At 35.2% G+C, this 20,833-nt stretch overlaps 1 long non-coding RNA gene across 1 annotated transcript; it reads left to right on the top strand.

Annotated features, from left to right (window-relative positions):
* Nucleotides 1–241: 241 nt before the first annotated feature.
* On the top strand, nt 242–3,130 carry LOC145691666 (uncharacterized). Its single transcript, XR_014132477.1, has 3 exons — nt 242–297; nt 1,969–2,125; nt 2,950–3,130. It is a non-coding gene; the product is annotated as an uncharacterized LOC145691666 (long non-coding RNA).
* The last annotated feature ends 17,703 nt before the right edge of the window (nt 3,131–20,833 follow it).

Genomic DNA, 20,833 nt, shown 5'->3' on the forward strand with positions numbered 1-20,833 from the left:
GACTATTTCCGTATGTTAAGAGTGTGAAGGATTTCCATTATATGTTTACTTATATGAAAAACTGCAATGAAAATGCTTGAACTATTTTCCTTTGAAAACTTATGCATGACTGCAATTGCTCACATTAATTACCGCTTTTATGCGTATAAAACAAAAGGTTTTATTAAATTTCTTTTTTCGTATAGATAGCAAGGACAGTTTGAATCAGATATATAAATGAGACATGAATTCGACAACAATTATCATTTGTAACTGGACAAAATAACTGGAAAACTTTCACTTAAAATGATCGGCAAGGTAAGTAGAAATTTATTATGCAAAGAATCCACCGTATTACCTATGTAAAAGTAATACTTTTAATATTTCAATATAATTTCAACAAGAACCAGTTAGTTACACCTGTAATCTCAACTAAAATAAAAGTGTTTTTAAGACTTTGTTGTGGGAAACCAGCTAAAAACGAAACAATTACTGCTATGTTTTCAGAAATCTTTTTCTAGTACTAATATGAAGCAAGAAAACTTCACACACTGTCAGATAATAGCAGTAGGATGTATTAGGCCGTCTGTGAGCACTGCAACGAAGCTTCGAATTTCATATTTGCTGGAGCACGTGCTAAACTCTAGAACAAGACCTCGGCAAGGATATGAGTGAAACACTCGGTCAATGAACTTGGGCCTTTCCCTGCGAAGGAACTCCTGCTTCCCTATGTTTCGGCTTCGCTGTCCTGTCTTTGGTAAATGTGCGGCCGCTGCAAACATGTCGTCAGGACTTGACACTTTCCACAAGTGAGCGTCTATGTACAATCAGTGTTGTAGCCACCAGAAGTACTCGGGGAACTTAGGCCATAAAGTTAATATGGCATGATCCCGTTTTAATTTAGGTAGTGTTAGGTACAAAAAAAATCACTTGCAATTACAGCCAGATTTCCAGTTATAATTTCTTGTGGAGAAGCTGAGAGCCAGCAAAATGTGAGAGAACCTATTTTTGTATACCGAAAATATTACTTCTTTATGATGTTACCTATATTACAATATATCTGCGAGGGACAAACAAACTTCACCAAAGTCGTCACTGCTCGGGTAAGACAAACATAAAATCGTCAAAATCACAATTTTACAAGGCTATTCCTTCAATTGGAGAATAATTTTTATTAATCACTAGAAAAATTTAAAGCGTTTCAAAATGACATGAAATATGTAGTTTTACATTTCACAATTATAGCCCCGTAGGTGATAGGAGACAAATGAATAATTAAAGTGAATGCTAAGAAAGGATTGGTGTAATGCGAATGTGGGAGAAAATGGGGGAATCTGGAGGAAACTAGGATTTTCTACCTGACAATAGTTTGAGGCTGTCTCGTCATGAAAAGATGTTGTCAATGTGATGTCTCATCTCAGAAAAATGTGTCTATTTTTAATTGGTAAAGTTCTGTTACATCTTTTATACCGTCACTAGAATTATACCTCGTTTCGCCTAGTGGGCAATCATTCGAGAAACCCACGGACACACGTCTGTCCACCACAAGCTTAAATGGTGAAAGTTACTTTCTTCCACATTGAATATTGGAAAGAAATCACAGAGTTTCTCTTGGCTCACGCTTCAAACACTTGCTGCAATATTAATTTAAGAAATAATCAAGACTTCGAATTTTGTACACAAAAATAGGAAATGAAGTTTGTACAAAGTGCAGTAAAGGTTAATAAAATCCCAAAAGTAAGCAAGAGAATTTTTAGATTAAGAAATTATTGAATAATTTTCTTATACATACATGATATTTTGTTGTAATGTAGGAAAGAACGTACAGGAAATTATTTTGAGTAATAATATATTTTTAAATTACTGTATTTTTTAAAAAAATAACATTCCTTGAGCATTTCCTAATATTAATAACATCTTCAAAAACACACTTAGAATATAAAGCACTTCTACAATTTTATTATTTATTAATTTATTTTTTCTTTTCAGTCTCTTTTTGTGTTTGTGGCAGTTGTTGTTTGCATTGTCGTAGCCTTTCCTGCACCGCCACAAGAAATAGCTGCCCCACGAGGAAACCCTCAGCTGACAAAGAGTGGAGATGATCTCAAAGGAGATAATACATTCGGATTTGGATATTCATATTGGGGTAAGTTTGACTGAGTAAAATTGAACTTACGTTATTGAGAAGAACATTTAATTGATATAACCGAAAGAATAAAACATATCTTTGTAAACAGAACCTACAGGTTAAAGTATAATTCGAACCATTATTAGGATCAGTATTCCAGGCAATTGAAAAATGGAATCGAACAATCGAACCGGGACCATTCTTATGCAAAGTACGCGCGTAAATCATTTAACCAAGAAGGGGCACGATTGAATATAAGAATTTCTAATCAAATACTAATAAACATTTCATTTAAGCTGGTATGCTAAGATTTGCTATTAGTTCCTTTGTTGAAGAATAGTGTTTCTATTTGAGGGCACGTGAACTACAGTCATATCAGAAACACCATATTGCATTCATAATATCCGATTGGCAACTAAATTAAGGCATGTACGGGCGCTAGCAACTAGATCGGCTGAAAAATTTGTACATTTCTAAAAGTAATTTCAAAATAAAGGAAGATCAAATTTGGGGTATTAATTAGTACTGGATTTATCGAGATTATCCGGGAATTTATCAAACAAAAGTAATGTTCTGAGATGTAAAAAAAAAAATCTCCAAATATTGCTTTGGTTTCACAAGAATGAGGGCCTAATGTATGTTAAAAATAAAGACGCTTCTACCGTAAATAATTAAAATAAATACAGAAATTTTTAATTAAATATAGTTTTCTTAAATAAGAATTTCAAGGAAATTATATCGTCCAAGAAATAATGTTGAGTCTGCATTAATTATTGTTGAATCTGTATTAATTAATGTTGAATCTGTATTCCGAATTAAAAGTCTCCATGTTCTTTTTACAGGGTTCCCTTGGTTCTGGGGTTAAGTACCAAGAAGCAGCAAAAGACAAGGACAATATGAATGGACCAGTTTTTCCAAAGGAGAGAACACACTAAGCATTTTCATTTAAATAATGTAGTGGTACGTTTTGCAATTCATTATCCTGTAAAGATACCTATGTATATATTTCCTTTATACAACTAGAATACATACATTAAAAAATATACTATTTTATTCCTGTTCAAATATTGATAAATTGATTTCAATATAATTTTTACCGTACCACAGTTCGTCGACAGCGTCACAAAGTGTCGTATCTCAAAAAAATCAAAAATTGAGATATTTTACTATATACTTGCATACACTGACTTCTACAATTTCCCAAAAAGACACATCTGTAATATGCGTTGTTTTGACGGTGGTGATGAAGTCACTGTGTCGTATCTTAAGATGAAGCTTATAAACCATTTTCACAAACAGTCGTATCTTGAGTTACGACAGTTTGTGAGCAACAAATCTTTTGCAACTGGACAGATACGCCTATATTCAAATCATTTTGTTTATATATACAAAGTGGCCCAGAAGTAGGTATACCGTCCCGTACTGATAAACTCATTGCTTTTTATATAATTTCTTATTATTATCCACTTAGTTTCTTTTTCCTTTGTTCCTGATGTATTTTTACTTATATCTTAAGCTCGGAACAGCCGAAGCAAATAAGCTTGTAAGCTAGAATGTTATACTTGATCAATGCAGGGCTGTATACATATATATTTATACGACATGGGGCGTCCTGAGGTTGTGGATGGACATGACTTGACATTTTTTAGTTTTACGTCCCACGTTATGCCGGTTAGGCTAAAGGAGACGGTGATCATGAGAAATGAATGAAATGGTGGAATGAAGAAAGTGGGAGGAAACGTGAGAACCCCGAGGAAACCCATGCACACGCTGTTTGTTCACCACAAAGTTGCCGGGAGCAGGGTTGGAACCCGCGACACCATGCACGAGATCTGAACGCTCTACCACTGAGCCACCGCGGCCGCAGGTTGCGGATCGAGGAGAAGGCATTTAGATATAGAGGTTAGCTGCGAATATACTGAATAAGCAGTCGCGGACAGACAAGGTGTGGCCCTCCAGCTTGGAGGTTTGGGTGAGGCTAACAACCTCATCCTGTAAAAAAAAAAAAAAAAATACACTTTTCAGAAACAATCACAGAAGCCTCGGACCAGGACTGATAACTTGGCACGACCTCAGCAAAAGAAAATGGACATGAGATTTGGAACATGGAATATTAGAAGTCTTTCTAGGGCAGGCGCTTTAAAATCCGTAACGAATGAGTTAGAGAAATACAGGATCAACCTAATAGGAGTTCAGGTTGGTTACTATGATGGGGTATGCGGTGCAAACACCTAAGAACATCAGAAAAATTTCTCTCCGATTCTTTGAATCTCGGCATGGACAAAATGAGGGAGATTCAGTCCACAGTTCTATAAGCACATCTATTAAGCACTGTGGCAGTAATTTTGTACCATCGCAACTTGAACCGATTGTTAAACTGGCAAGAAAAAAGAACCCATATACCGTTCATTGTGTTGACAGAAGCGATGTATGAGACTAGATCTCTGTCCCAATGTCTTTGTATTCTGTCAGTTAGACGTGACGAAAATGGAGATCCAATGAATAGGACGGAAATGCGTGAAATGAAAGAGAAAAAAGACTATTCAAACTGCATTCAGTTTAAGACAAGTCATTTTGAGGACTCTTTGTAGAACTATTTCCCTGAAAAGAACGCAGGTTGAATCCACCAGATAGAAGTTCCTACTTTGTCAAAAAGTATCGATCCAGAAAAGTACGAGGACTCATTATCATTGTGTCCGGGCCCAACTCCAATCATTCGAAACCTTGAACATGTTCAATTTTACTGAAACTTACCACATTAGCCATCCTTGTCAAGTGCAATATCAAAGCATGCAACTTACAAACTACTTTGCAAGATTTTATATTCTGGCAATGACAACTTGATAGCATTATGTTATGGTTAGTACGCTCTTAATATTGTGATTCTTGTGCGTTCTTAGGAATTTCGCTTTACCCTCAAGAATCTCAGGAAGCATTTGCTAAATTATTTTGTGTAATAAACACGAGGTTTTTCAATAAAAGTGCAATATTTCCGATTGTTCATCTATTAATGTAGTTCTCAGTATATAAAAAAATATGCGTCGTATTTTTCATACAAGAGAGGCTTATCATCGTTACAAACTGTCGTATCTTTTTACCCACCAAATTTTCCACAAGGTTTTACAGGCAAATTCCGCAAAACTTTCTACACTGATTTCGTATGATTTAAGTTATAACTTGGTAAATTTTCACTCCTTTCGGTAAAATAGATTTTGAGTTATGGCTGTTCAAAGTTGTGTGAAAACCTAAAAATCTCTCTCCTGAAAAGTTTAGAAAACTGAGAGACGACAGTTTGTGACGCTGCCGAGGAGTTCACTAAGAGCGGGTATTCACTTTTGACGCTCTTTACTTTATATTATATTTATTAGGTACAAATGGCCTATCAGTGTATCTAACTCAACACTAAAAGTGCTAGTTTCAGTGTCGCTGCATTTGTAAAGAGGCGATTGTCCAGTAAGACGTTCATACTTCGATCTCATTTCTTGCTTCTCCTGAAAAATTAGATTTTGTGACAACTGCAAGACGATATGTAAGCAGTCAAAATTCAAACAAAATCACGATGATTTACACCCTCCATTCCAAAAGAAACCGAACTTTTTAAAAAAACAAAAAAGCAATGTACATTTTGGAACAAATCATTTTTATTAATCAATGTATTCCCCTTCTGCATCGATACACATATTTGCACGCTCCAACAAGTTGTCAAACGACTTCTTCATGTCCTTTATTGGAATGGTCTTTAGGACGGCGGTCGTCGCCTTCTCAATGGCATCAATCGATGCGTGCCACTTTCCATTCATCGCCAAATGCAGTTTCGGGAACAGATAGAAATCGCACGAAGCGAGATCTGGTGAATAGGGCGGATGATGCAACCGAATAATGTGATTTTTGACCAAAAATTCAGTTACAAGTCGCGAACGATGTGATGGTGCATTATCGTCCAAAAGAGTCCAACTGCCGATTTCGCGATATTCGGGCCGAATACGACGAATTCTTGCCAGCAAACGCTTCATGACGCCCAAGTAAAACTCTCCAGTGACTGTCTGGCCGGGCTGAACAAATTCTTTGTGGATAATTCCTTTTGAATAGTAAAAGCAAATCAGCATCACCTTAACTTTTGACTTCACGAAGCGACTTTTTTTTGGATGTTCCTTCATCCGGCGCTCTCCATTCACCACTTCGCCGCTTTGTTTCGGGCTCATATTCAAAACGCTACGTCTCGTCACCAGTTACAATCGATTTCAAGAAGTTTCGATCCTGCCGAGCACTTTTAACGATGTCTTTGCAATGCGCAATTCGATCAACGTTTTAGTCTTCGGTGAGTTTGTGTGGTACAAACCGCGAATTAACCTTCTTAAGGCCCAAAACTTCGGTCAAAATGCGGTATGCGGTTGTTTGAGGAATGCCTAATTCCATTTCAATAACTTTCACCGACGATTTTTTGTTATGTTTGATGAATTCACGCACTTTTTCGATGTTTTCTTCCGATAATCCGGTTCTGGGACGGCCTGATCTTTCGTCATCATCCAGCGTCTCTCTACCCGATTTGAATCGCCTGAACCACTCGTAAACTTGCGTGCGGGGTAGACACTCATCACCATATGCATTTTGTAGCATTTGGTGCGTTTCACTAAAAGTTTTACCCAGTTTAACACAAAACTCAATTGCAGCTCGTTGTTTGAAACTCATTTTCCGACCGATGTACACAACACACTGACAGTTGAAACGCAATAACTTTGTTGCCGTGCATCTAAATGTCATGACATTTATACCAGTTGTCAATGAGGGACTACGCCATCTACCGGTAAAATATTACAACAGATGGCACTAGTGGTACTATTTGTTTTCAAAAGTTCGGTTTCTTTCGGAATGGAGGGTGTATTTGTTTGTTTAAAGAGTGCAAAGGATCAATTCCATGTAAAGAGACACATTTTCAATCGTTATTGTTATCAACAGTTTGCTTTCTCGCTAGAAATAACTTTTAGACGAGTGGTTGCAACAATCTGGATCGAGTAAAGCCTCGTTCTCAAGGACGTATTCTGGAACGAATGCAGGGCATGTACCGCCTTTTTTCATTTTCATTGTGGACTGGCCAATGCAAATGCATATGAAAAGAAATTGCAAGTCGCTTACTGAATACACTGATATATGTCAAAAGATTATATATTATTTTTGCCGAGATATATATTTCAAAACATTGCCGCCAGAAGAACTCTTCTAAACCTTTTCGGGTTCAACTTATTTTTCAGTTTCGGCAGGAGAACAGTAATTATAGTAAACTCTTAACCCGCCGTAGCATGCGCTGCGGAGTCACAATCCACAGATACTCGGGAATAGAGAAATTGTAGTTTAGTTAGAACAGTAAAAGGAGTTTCTGCTGTAAAATACGTGGTGAATTCTCAGAAACATTGAAAATAAAATATTAAACAAATTTATATCGCTTCAAAATTAAATACACATTAAAGTACTCGCAAGATAAATAAATATTGCGGAGTGAGACTCCGCGCGCGTGCCTTGATGTTACAATTGACCACGCATGTTGTGGAGGGTTAAGGGATAAACGAATAATGAAATAATGCAAGGATGATTCGAATAATCTTCTCAACCATTGCGAATGTCTCTTGACATTTTTTTTTTTTCAAATTATTTAGATGTGAGCGTTTGTGAAGCTTTTGATTGAAACAAAATATGGGACCTATATAATATCACCAGAAAAACAGTATCTTTAAAGGTTGCAAATGAATTGACAAAAGGCAGATCTACAAACAATATTGTAAAATGGTCTCTGCCACAGAATGAACCAGCGAATATGAAAACAAGATTTTGAACCAGAATCTATAGAGAAGCAAGTAAAACTGATGCTGTTTAGAATGTGAATCTCACTTCCTTGAAGGAAACCGTCATCCGAAACCTCTTGGTCGTTACTGTAGATAGAGACTCAGAGCTGGTGGTAGGCACTCAGATCTCAGTCAACGCTAAGCCTCAAGACAATCATAGAACCGGTACTGTAAAAACTTTAGATTCGGGAATATATAAGCAAAAATTTGCAATCGTGCGAGAAACGAATGTTCGCTCGGTAACACTGAGAAATCAAGTTGGTATGCTTCTATTGGTAACCATCCAATATATTACATCGTCATCAATTCCATAATCAGTGTACTTATAGTTTCTGTAAACCATGAAAAATTAAAATAAAAAAATAGGTGTCCGTTGAAAATAGGTTTACTGGAACCATATAATATTTGCTAAGAGATAAAAGACCAGGCGTCTATTCCTGAAGATGCTTGCTAAAGCCATTAATTTTCCATTGAAGAAGGAGATATTGGAAAGATCATAGTTTAAGGCGAACCTTGTCTCATAAAACGAATATTGTCCGCTCCGTATCCATTAGCTCCTCTTCTGCCATATCGAATTTCAGTGAAAACGAAGATAGGTTGAGAACTGATGGAGATTTTGCTTTGCTGTGAAGAGATAATACTTTCATTAAGAAGATTACCTTCACGCGAGCAATGTACTATGGGTGGTGATGAATTGGTGTTGGAATAAGACCACTGCTACAATCAACATGTAGATGGATTATACGTTGAACGAGAAGCCGACTGGGGATTAAGAACACAGAGTATCGTAACAAGTTTCATTCTCATGTATACACTACGTAAAGAAGATTGATGTGTATGGCGATATATTCTCAATACTGAAACCGGAAGTGGCATTAGCTTTGTATCACATTTTTTGCGTGCCGAGATTAGAATGCAGATGGAATATATTCTTGGGATGCTTAATTGATTGTAGAAAACCAGTTCTTGATCTATTACTATTCTTTCTCTGCAGTTACCAATGTTAAACCCGGAAGTAGTATATTCATGCCACTTCCCATTTGAATATAGGGTTAAGAGGGAAGATGGTAACCATTCTTAGAATGTTAAATCGATTTCAATCCCCTAACTCTTATCGGTATTTTCTATATCTAGTTCTATATTGAAACTGGAATCGCATATTTCCATCATTTCCTTTTTAAGCAGAGAGTTGAAAATGAAGTTTAATTGTATTCTTAGGAGCTTAATTGATTGCACAAAATCGCTTCTCGTTGTGTATTACCGTTCTTGTCCTATAAGGACCAACGTTAAAACTGGAAGTGGTTGATTCGTGCCACTGCTGGTTTGAATACCACCTCTTTAAAAAATGATTCTTAACTTTTAACCCTCTATATTTTGTTCAAAACTGATCGTGATCCATCAAATATTTCTTGAGATTAGTCGTCTTCTGGAAGGTCGGACATACAGACTATGTAAAGAAGCGTTGGGAAACCAACATTTTAAAAAGTAAATGCTATTAACATTTCAGCAGAGAAAAATAGACTCCAATACCAACAGTTGCAATACAAAGGTATGTGAGCACAGCCAGTTGCACCTCTTGCTCTAGAATGTTACTTCAATATTTGGACTACATTAATAAGTATCTCTATTCGTTATTCATTGATACTTAAGGGGTTTGGTTTACCGAATCTTCTTTATTTATTTATGCTGACGGTCCATCCGACCAAGGAACATTATTATCGAGCTACTAGATGGAACACAATCAAAGGTTAATAGGCAGAGGACAAAAGTTAGGAGCTCGACGATGGAGGTGGTATTCGTGTCGAAAGTGGAAGAAATCAATGATTTCTAGTTTTCATGTTATTCACTATAGAGCAGAAACGGTTATAGAACCTGGTTTCTGTAATGCATTAAATGTCCTAAGAATATATTTGGTCTCTATTCTTAACTCTCTACTAAAACCGAACAAAATGGTAGAAATCCACTAAACTTACAATTTTAATATTGATCTACGTAGAGCAAAAATAATAAAAGACTACGAAAAGAAGTTTTATGGACTCAAATTGCCGTTCAGGGAATATTACCATCTTCTTAATTAATCCCTTTTCAAACCAGAATTGGTAGGAATTAGCCACTTCTGTTTTTAGCCTTAATCACCATGAAATAAAAACCGTAATAAATAGTGTGAAGCAGTTTTCTGTAATCAATCACAGTATCACACATCCCAACAATGTGTTCTATCTCCACTGTAATCTCTAGTAAAAGTAAAAATGGTAGAAATGCACAACCTTTCCGGTTTCAATGTTGATTGGGAAACTAACAGATCATACAAAACAGGCATCATCAAGTGGTGTACACGCCACCCTGTTAATTGATAAAGTAAATATTTATGATAAATACACATTGCATTTACAACATTACCTAGGTAGTAATGAAGAATCTCATTATTTACTTCTTGATTCCTCAAATTAACGCTTAGTAAATCAAGTTTGCTTCCTGATGTTTTTTCTTCTTTTTAAATTGCTATTAAAGATTTTGTTTTATTTTATTATTTATTTATTTATTACGAAAGTTTGACTAAGTCCAAAACCCAATTGATAACCTCCTTAGTTCGTGTCTTTGAAACGGGGATGAAATCGTTGAACCGAGAAGATCACCTTCCACTCACCATCTAGAATGAGTGGGTATGTTTACGATTGCTATGCGAGAGGTAAATAATTGAACCATATCTTTATAGGAAATTAACTAAAAATAACAACTCAGATATTGACTTAATATTTGATGGTTATATTTCTCATAACTTTGTGTTGCAGTGTAAGTATGTAATGTTTGAATACGGGTATCTAGAATGTTTGCCAGAAGAGCAACGCATACCAAGCATTGAGCGATTGATCACTGATATTGAGATCACACATACCTTGGATTCTAACTTCAGTTGTTGGTCCTAGGTGGTCCTCTCCTGGGCTGGTCTCTGGCTTGTAGATATCGCCAAGTTGATATCTTTCCTGGATTGTGTCTCTCTGGTCAAGACACTGCAATCATTGGTGACGATGATAGCTGTAGCTCTCTGACCAATGTCCTCTGTAACTAACTCCCAAAGTTAGTTTGATGAATGTAAACGATTTGAGACTCCAGTCTCAACTTCTTAGTCTGATCTGTACTTCTCAGTCACATACGAACTTCTGAGTCGCATCCGAACTTCTCTGTGTCGAGACCTCTCGTCCTCTGGTTTTGTTCAAACCTTGTCCCCAGGAATTTGATGGTGTCAACTGACGTCAAGCACGTGTGCCCTTCTTTCTTTGGAAAACAAGGTCGCTTCCTTGTGTCGCGAACAACAACTGCAATACTTGGAATGCTCTGATCTCATGATTCTAGACAATTTCTACATACCCGTGAATGTGTTTTCATGCTCATAATCATTGTACAATTGCAACTTAGTGAATTCTGTAAATTGTTCTTACTAACACATTTTCTGAATTCAGTTCCTGAATTCGCAGACAACAAGTAATGTGCTTTACTGATTTTTAATAGCTGATAAAACAGTCGTACTAATTTCATGAGAATTGCATTATTAAGAATATTGAGCTTGACATAAATTATTTTCATTGTTTTTCCCTTCACCAAATAAACATTAAAATCTTTAATAAATCTGATATTTCCAAATATACATAAAATTAATCATTGAATTACGAGCTCTGCTACATGAAAATACAGGCTCTGCCACATGCCCCTCTTTGAAAAATTGTTAGCTACGCTAACATAATAGATCTCAACGGAGATCGTGATTAAATCAAACACCCTGTAGATATATAAAATATGAAAACATGACCTGAAATTGAAATATAATATTAACCAAAATAAAGTATATATAACAACATAAATAAATATTCATAAGTTGATTAAACCATTTACAGATCCCAAAATTTACTTAATCTATTAATATTTAATCATTTGATTTTGTTTAAATATAATATACAAGATACACAGCTAAATGTGTATGCTCATTCCATCTAGTGAGTACAACAAGAATTAGAACGAATGAATAATCTGTTCTGTGTTAATTGCATTTGAGATAGTTCTTATAATGTGCAATTAAGCTTTTCTGTTACCAAGTGGGCAGTGAAAATTTTCCTTTGCTACATTGTACATCCTTACGAACTTGAACACTTGTTGACTGTACGCGCAAAGTTTTATTTCGCACTTTTATCACAATTTATTCACTTTTCGTTTGGAAAACGAAACTTCCACACTAATAACGATATTATGTGCACTTATGTGATACTCTGATTTACACAAATAAATATTACTTCATAACTTTCTTGCTTTAAGAAAAAATATACACTATATTTTCACTTGTAGAGAATAAAATTCTCCATTAGACAGTTTGCAACTATGCGGGTGACTTTGGTTGAGAACCGCAAATTCAGCGTTTCTGAATCAAGGTTAATTCAAACATCCGTTGCTTGTTCCATTTGGGCGTCGTCTCGGTTGAAAGTTAGCACGGTGTTCAAACACAATGAAAATTTAAGAAAATTCTCAATAGTTTTAGCGTTTTAAAGAATAATAACGTCGCAGGGGAAGAAAGATTCCCTGTTGGCGTCGATCGTGCGTTCACTTTTTGTAAGTTTTTCGAAATTTATCACAAAAATGTTCGATTTACTATCAGTGACGTGTCCCGTTTTCGATTCATTGTGCACAACTTCTAACCCATTATTTGTGTTGCTATTTACCTGTGTTACCTAAATCTCAGCATCATTGCTAGTGCTTTGGAAAGCTATGCTCAATCTGGCTTTACGTGAAATAAGTAGTGAATGGTGACAGTGATCTTTTAAAAATATAAACAATGTGGACAACAATAATAATAAACATCTACAAGGTAAGTACAGTGTCTTTATATTTAAATGTGTATATGTATATGTGTTTACAAATATTTAACTAATTATCCTAACTTATAATAAAATAAAGTATTTATTTATCTAACACTAGATAACTGAAATCAAAACCCGTTTATGATTCAGGGGTAAAAAATCGATGGAATCTTGAATTTCTGCAAGATTCGATAGAGCCTTGGTTGTTAAACGGCTGCTCGACTAGCCATCTATCCTAATCGAGAATTGTTTCCAGTTATCACATTTACAATCAACTAAAAATATATACAAAATCATAAAAGTCTGACATGGTGATTTAAAATTTCTAAAATCCGATTCTTCTTCATACTCAACTTCTTTTTTCTTTCTTTTTTCAACAAAATAATTCGTGACAAAAGTATTATTGTATTTAATAATTAATATTAAGCTTAATGTCTAATTAATCTATATATCGTCATAATCAAAACTTTAAATAAGTTCATCACTCTCGTGAACATCGTCATAATCATTATTTTTATCTAAGTCCTTTGCCTTAGTGGCCCTCCAAATACTAATTCCTTAAGCTAAAGACATAACCTTGTATTTAGATACTTAAATATTCGCGCGTTAATACATCATTTATTATTATTTATATTATATTTTATTATTATTATCATTACTATAATATTATTATTATACTTATTACTCTTATTATTAAAAATTTGCCTACAAGGCCTAGCTTGTGAAATGGATCCTATATTCAGTCATAAGACTCCGGTATTTTTGTCCATCTCTAAATGTTCCTTCTTGTTTAGGGATTACTCTTACAGAATCTACTTGTCTGCTTTTCCCCGAATCTAAAATTCTCTTTTTTTCTTCTGCGCTATATCTATATCTTAACTTATATTCTCTTATATTCACTATTTACTATAAGCGCTAATATATTCTTTATATATTCAACATATATTCTTCGTAAATTCGTCGTAGCTTGCTCTCTTTACCATATATATTTCACTTATTTCTTTAGTGCTATATTTCTTTTATTATTATTATTTATTATTATCTATTATCTATTATCTATTTATCTATTTAATATTTAATATCTTCATTCTTCTCTATACTTATATTTATACTTTATATACTTTTATGTCTTCGTCTGGTATTTATTAATCTTCATCTCGTCTAGTCTTATTCTATTTATCTATTTGTTTGCTATCACTACTTATCTTACATAATCTATTTTATTACTATTTTCCTTCTTCTATCTAATCACATTCCTTCCGAATCTTTCTCTATTTCTTCACTTCCTTCGATCCATATACAAATCCATGAAAATTAATGCTAGATTAACTTACTTATTATGTCAGCAATGAAACTAAAATAGACTTCTATTCTAGTTATTTCTTCTTCTATTCTAGATCTACAAGATATTAATATTGCCGTCATCAAAATTATTCACTTTATCCTACGCTTACATACTAGGATACTAAAATAATCATTAACTTCTCTAATTTAATCTTAATTCAGTATTCGCTAGGTTCTAGGCTAAAAATGAAGGGTATCACCCAAAAAAAATGTTCACTGCTTTTCACATGATAAAACGAGTCATCTCTTGTGCCTCTTCTGAACTTATCACGGAAGACTAATGTGATTTCTTTAATAAATTATTCTCGTCGACGTTCGGTAATCGCCCAATTTCAACTCGGCGAGAATGGGATTTCCTTCCTAATTAGGGTTTCCCCTATTGAAAGGTTTGCCAAATCTCAATGTTTATCTAATTTTAAAATTTCTTATCTAGCTTAACTTCACGTAAATTTGCATCATTCATTGTGTTCTATTATTTGTTCATTCTTGCCTTTCTTAATTCTACTTTTCCCTGATCTTATTCTGATAGCAAAAATCATTCAGTTTTTTTTTCTGTATTCTTCTCCATAGTCATTTTCCCTAAATCTACTCTTTATCTCAAAAATACTTCTTGTCACTTCTAATTTACTAATTTTCTAACATGTATGTCTTAAAGTCATAATCAAAATTTTCTAATGTTCAAATATCAGACTTTCTACACTTTATTTATTAATAATAATACTACTACTACAACTAACATATTCACTTATTAACTTATCAACTTATAATTCTATTTATCCCTTAAAACCTAAATCTAAATAATAACCTAAATAATAACATAACACAAAATACTAATAGTTAACGATATTCCTAATATTACTCTATATATATATTCCTATTTATAACTAAAAATTAATGATAATACTACATAACTATGTACAATAAGATTGTCATGATTAGATCATCTTTAGTCCGATAACCAAGGTGTTCGTTGCTTAAAAAATGTAGCAAAGGCTACCAAATCTAATGCGGACTTATCACTTGAAATAACAAGCTTCGCTTGCTTTTCAAATTGCGCTAGTGTTGTAACTAAGTCAGATATCTTAATTGCCTGAGTGCATTCAAATTTATTTCTGAAACGTTGCAGCCATTCATTTACTCTTTCCTGGCTAGCACCAGAACTAAATAATGCACAAACCTTGTATTTTAACTGCTCGTTCTTAATCGCAAAAAAGATAGATTCACGCACTATCGTGTTCGTTTCGGCAATGCCCGTTAACACAGACATGAAATGCCGTCTGAAACCCAAATCTACTAATTCATCAACACTAAAGCTTTTGTCATAAAACTCAATCAAATAGTAATGTTTATATTTCAAACCTAGTACATTATTTCTAAATATGATTTCTTTGTCCTCGTTATATGTTGGACTATATTCCATGAAATGTTTCAAGACTCCCAAGTCCAGATAATAGTATCTCGACTTGGTAAACATTGTCGCCGTTTTCCCATTATCCTTCAATACGGGATAATGCACCCTGTGATTATTTTTCAATGAAAGCATAGTTACTCACTTAAAAGTACTACTAACAATAATAATAACTAACTTTAGGGTGGGTGGGTGGTTTTTAACTCAATATTTCTCAATTGTTGTAACTAACTTTAATGTCTTATTCTTACTTTGCTGCTTTCGCTCGACCTTGAGTCGCCGCGAAGGATGGAATCCAAATCCTCTCTCTTTGTGTGCTTTCGTGTACCGTCGTCTCCGATCGGCAACGTTCGTAAATAATCGCACAAGCCACCCTCTTGCTACCACTGTGAATGCTTCAAGCTGCGTTCTCGCTTTCCTCATTCATTAAATTAATTTACAACTACTATATTATGTTACTGTTGTATTTATACGTCTAAATAACAATAATAGTGTGTTAAATAATAACTAGATTTCTTTTAAAGATAACTAAATATTGTAAACCACACCACAATAAAATTATTTTCGTTCCTTGAACGCTATAAATTACTATAACTTGGGAAAATATCACTACAACACAGAATTATATGTTACGTCACTCAGCAGAGAATCAAACTCGTGACTCCTAATCATTCTTAACTGCACTTTAAACTTTCTTCTTAAGTTGTAACGAGGGACTTAACACTATTGTGACTCTACTTTGTACTCTATTAAAATCCACATTGTACTTTCCCATAACATTAGTAAGGGTGGGAGGGTGGGAATTATTTATATCTTACTACAACTAGAATCGAACCGATAACAAGTAAACTCCAACCATGACATTAGTGAGGGTGGGAGGGTGGGAATTATTTATATCTTACTACAACTAGAATCGAACCGATAACAAGTAATCTCCAACCATGACATTAGTAAGGGTGGGCGGGTGGGAATTATTTATATCTTACTACAACTAGAATCGAACCGATAACAAGTAATCTCCAACCATGACATTAGTAAGGGTGGGAGGGTGGGAATTATTTATATCTTACTACAACTAGAATCGAACCGATAACAAGTAATCTCCAACCATGACATTAGTGAGGGTGGGAATTATTTATATCTTACTACAACTAGAATCGAACCGATAACAAGTAATCTCCAACCATGACATTAGTGAGGGTGGGAATTATTTATATCTTACTACAACTAGAATCGAACCGATAACAAGTAATCTCCAACCATGACATTAGTGAGGGTGGGAGGGTGGGAATTATTTATATCTTACTACAACTAGAATCGAACCGATAACAAGTAATCTCCAACCATGACATTAGTGAGGGTGGGAGGGTGGGAATTATTTATATCTTACTACAACTAGAATCGAACCGATAACAAGTAATCTCCAACCATGATATTAGTGAGGGTGGGAGGGTGGGAATTATTTATATCTTACTACAACTAGAATCGAACCGATAACAAGTAATCTCCAACCATGACATTAGTAAGGGTGGGAGGGTGGGAATTATTTATATCTTACTACAACTAGAATCGAACCGATAACAAGTAATCTCCAACCATGACATTAGTGAGGGTGGGAGGGTGGGAATTATTTATATCTTACTACAACTAGAATCGAACCGATAACAAGTAATCTCCAACCATGACATTAGTGAGGGTGGGAGGGTGGGAATTATTTATATCTTACTACAACTAGAATCGAACCGATAACAAGTAATCTCCAACCATGACATTAGTGAGGGTGGGAGGGTGGGAATTATTTATATCTTACTACAACTAGAATCGAACCGATAACAAGTAATCTCCAACCATGACATTAGTGAGGGTGGGAGGGTGGGAATTATTTATATCTTACTACAACTAGAATCGAACCGATAACAAGTAATCTCCAACCATGACATTAGTAAGGGTGGGAGGGTGGGAATTATTTATATCTTACTACAACTAGAATCGAACCGATAACAAGTAATCTCCAACCATGACATTAGTAAGGGTGGGAGGGTGGGAATTATTTATATCTTACTACAACTAGAATCGAACCGATAATAAGTAATCTCCAACCATGACATTAGTGAGGGTGGGAGGGTGGGAATTATTTATATCTTACTACAACTAGAATCGAACCGATAACAAGTAATCTCCAACCATGACATTAGTGAGGGTGGGAGGGTGGGAATTATTTATATCTTACTACAACTAGAATCGAACCGATAACAAGTAATCTCCAACGATGACATTAGTGAGGGTGGGAGGGTGGGAATTATTTATATCTTACTACAACTAGAATCGAACCGATAACAAGTAATCTCCAACCATGACATTAGTAAGGGTGGGAGGGTGGGAATTATTTATATCTTACTACAACTAGAATCGAACCGATAACAAGTAATCTCCAACCATGACATTAGTGAGGGTGGGAGGGTGGGAATTATTTATATCTTACTACAACTAGAATCGAACCGATAACAAGTAATCTCCAACCATGACATTAGTAAGGGTGGGCGGGTGGGAATTATTTATATCTTACTACAACTAGAATCGAACCGATAACAAGTAATCTCCAAACATGACATTAGTAAGGGTGGGAGGGTGGGAATTATTTATATCTTACTACAACTAGAATCGAACCGATAACAAGTAATCTCCAACCATGACATTAGTAAGGGTGGGAGGGTGGGAATTATTTATATCTTACTACAACTAGAATCGAACCGATAACAAGTAATCTCCAACCATGACATTAGTGAGGGTGGGAGGGTGGGAATTATTTATATCTTACTACAACTAGAATCGAACCGATAACAAGTAATCTCCAACCATGACATTAGTGAGGGTGGGAGGGTGGGAATTATTTATATCTTACTACAACTAGAATCGAACCGATAACAAGTAATCTCCAACCATGACATTAGTAAGGGTGGGAGGGTGGGAATTATTTATATCTTACTACAACTAGAATCGAACCAATAACAAGTAATCTCCAACCATGACATTAGTAAGGGTGGGAGGGTGGGAATTATTTATATCTTACTACAACTAGAATCGAACCGATAACAAGTAATCTCCAACCATGACATTAGTAAGGGTGGGAGGGTGGGAATTATTTATATCTTACTACAACTAGAATCGAACCGATAACAAGTAATCTCCAACCATGACATTAGTGAGGGTGGGAGGGTGGGAATTATTTATATCTTACTACAACTAGAATCGAACCGATAACAAGTAATCTCCAACCATGACATTAGTGAGGGTGGGAGGGTGGGAATTATTTATATCTTACTACAACTAGAATCGAACCGATAACAAGTAATCTCCAACCATGACATTAGTGAGGGTGGGAGGGTGGGAATTATTTATATCTTACTACAACTAGAATCGAACCGATAACAAGTAATCTCCAACCATGACATTAGTGAGGGTGGGAGGGTGGGAATTATTTATATCTTACTACAACTAGAATCGAACCGATAACAAGTAATCTCCAACCATGACATTAGTGAGGGTGGGAATTATTTATATCTTACTACAACTAGAATCGAACCGATAACAAGTAATCTCCAACCATGACATTAGTGAGGGTGGGAATTATTTATATCTTACTACAACTAGAATCGAACCGATAACAAGTAATCTCCAACCATGACATTAGTGAGGGTGGGAATTATTTATATCTTACTACAACTAGAATCGAACCGATAACAAGTAATCTCCAACCATGACATTAGTGAGGGTGGGAATTATTTATATCTTACTACAACTAGAATCGAACCGATAACAAGTAATCTCCAACCATGACATTAGTGAGGGTGGGAGGGTGGGAATTATTTATATCTTACTACAACTAGAATCGAACCGATAACAAGTAATCTCCAACCATGACATTAGTGAGGGTGGGAATTATTTATATCTTACTACAACTAGAATCGAACCGATAACAAGTAATCTCCAACCATGACATTAGTGAGGGTGGGAATTATTTATATCTTACTACAACTAGAATCGAACCGATAACAAGTAATCTCCAACCATGACATTAGTGAGGGTGGGAGTGGGAATTATTTATATCTTACTACAACTAGAATCGAACCGATAACAAGTAATCTCCAACCATGACATTAGTGAGGGTGGGAATTATTTATATCTTACTACAACTAGAATCGAACCGATAACAAGTAATCTCCAACCATGACATTAGTGAGGGTGGGAGGGTGGGAATTATTTATATCTTACTACAACTAGAATCGAACCGATAACAAGTAATCTCCAACCATGACATTAGTGAGGGTGGGAATTATTTATATCTTACTACAACTAGAATCGAACCGATAACAAGTAATCTCCAACCATGACATTAGTGAGGGTGGGAATTATTTATATCTTACTACAACTAGAATCGAACCGATAACAAGTAATCTCCAACCATGACATTAGTGAGGGTGGGAATTATTTATATCTTACTACAACTAGAATCGAACCGATAACAAGTAATCTCCAACCATGACATTAGTGAGGGTGGGAATTATTTATATCTTACTACAACTAGAATCGAACCGATAACAAGTAATCTCCAACCATGACATTAGTGAGGGTGGGAGGGTGGGAATTATTTATATCTTACTACAACTAGAATCGAACCGATAACAAGTAATCTCCAACCATGACATTAGTGAGGGTGGGAATTATTTATATCTTACTACAACTAGAATCGAACCGATAACAAGTAATCTCCAACCATGACATTAGTGAGGGTGGGAATTATTTATATCTTACTACAACTAGAATCGAAACCGATAACAAGTAATCTCCAACCATGACATTAGTGAGGGTGGGAGGGTGGGAATTATTTATATCTTACTACAACTAGAATCGAACCGATAACAAGTAATCTCCAACCATGACATTAGTGAGGGTGGGAATTATTTATATCTTACTACAACTAGAATCGAACCGATAACAAGTAATCTCCAACCATGACATTAGTGGAGGGTGGGAATTATTTATATCTTACTACAACTAGAATCGAACCGATAACAAGTAATCTCCAACCATGACATTAGTGAGGGTGGGAGGGTGGGAATTATTTATATCTTACTACAACTAGAATCGAACCGATAACAAGTAATCTCCAACCATGACATTAGTGAGGGTGGGAATTATTTATATCTTACTACAACTAGAATCGAACCGATAACAAGTAATCTCCAACCATGACATTAGTAAGGGTGGGAGGGTGGGAATTATTTATATC

This window comes from Thermobia domestica, chromosome 8, assembly GCF_964235325.1.
Source record: "Thermobia domestica chromosome 8, izTheDome1.hap1.1, whole genome shotgun sequence".
NCBI lineage: Eukaryota > Metazoa > Arthropoda > Insecta > Zygentoma > Lepismatidae > Thermobia > Thermobia domestica.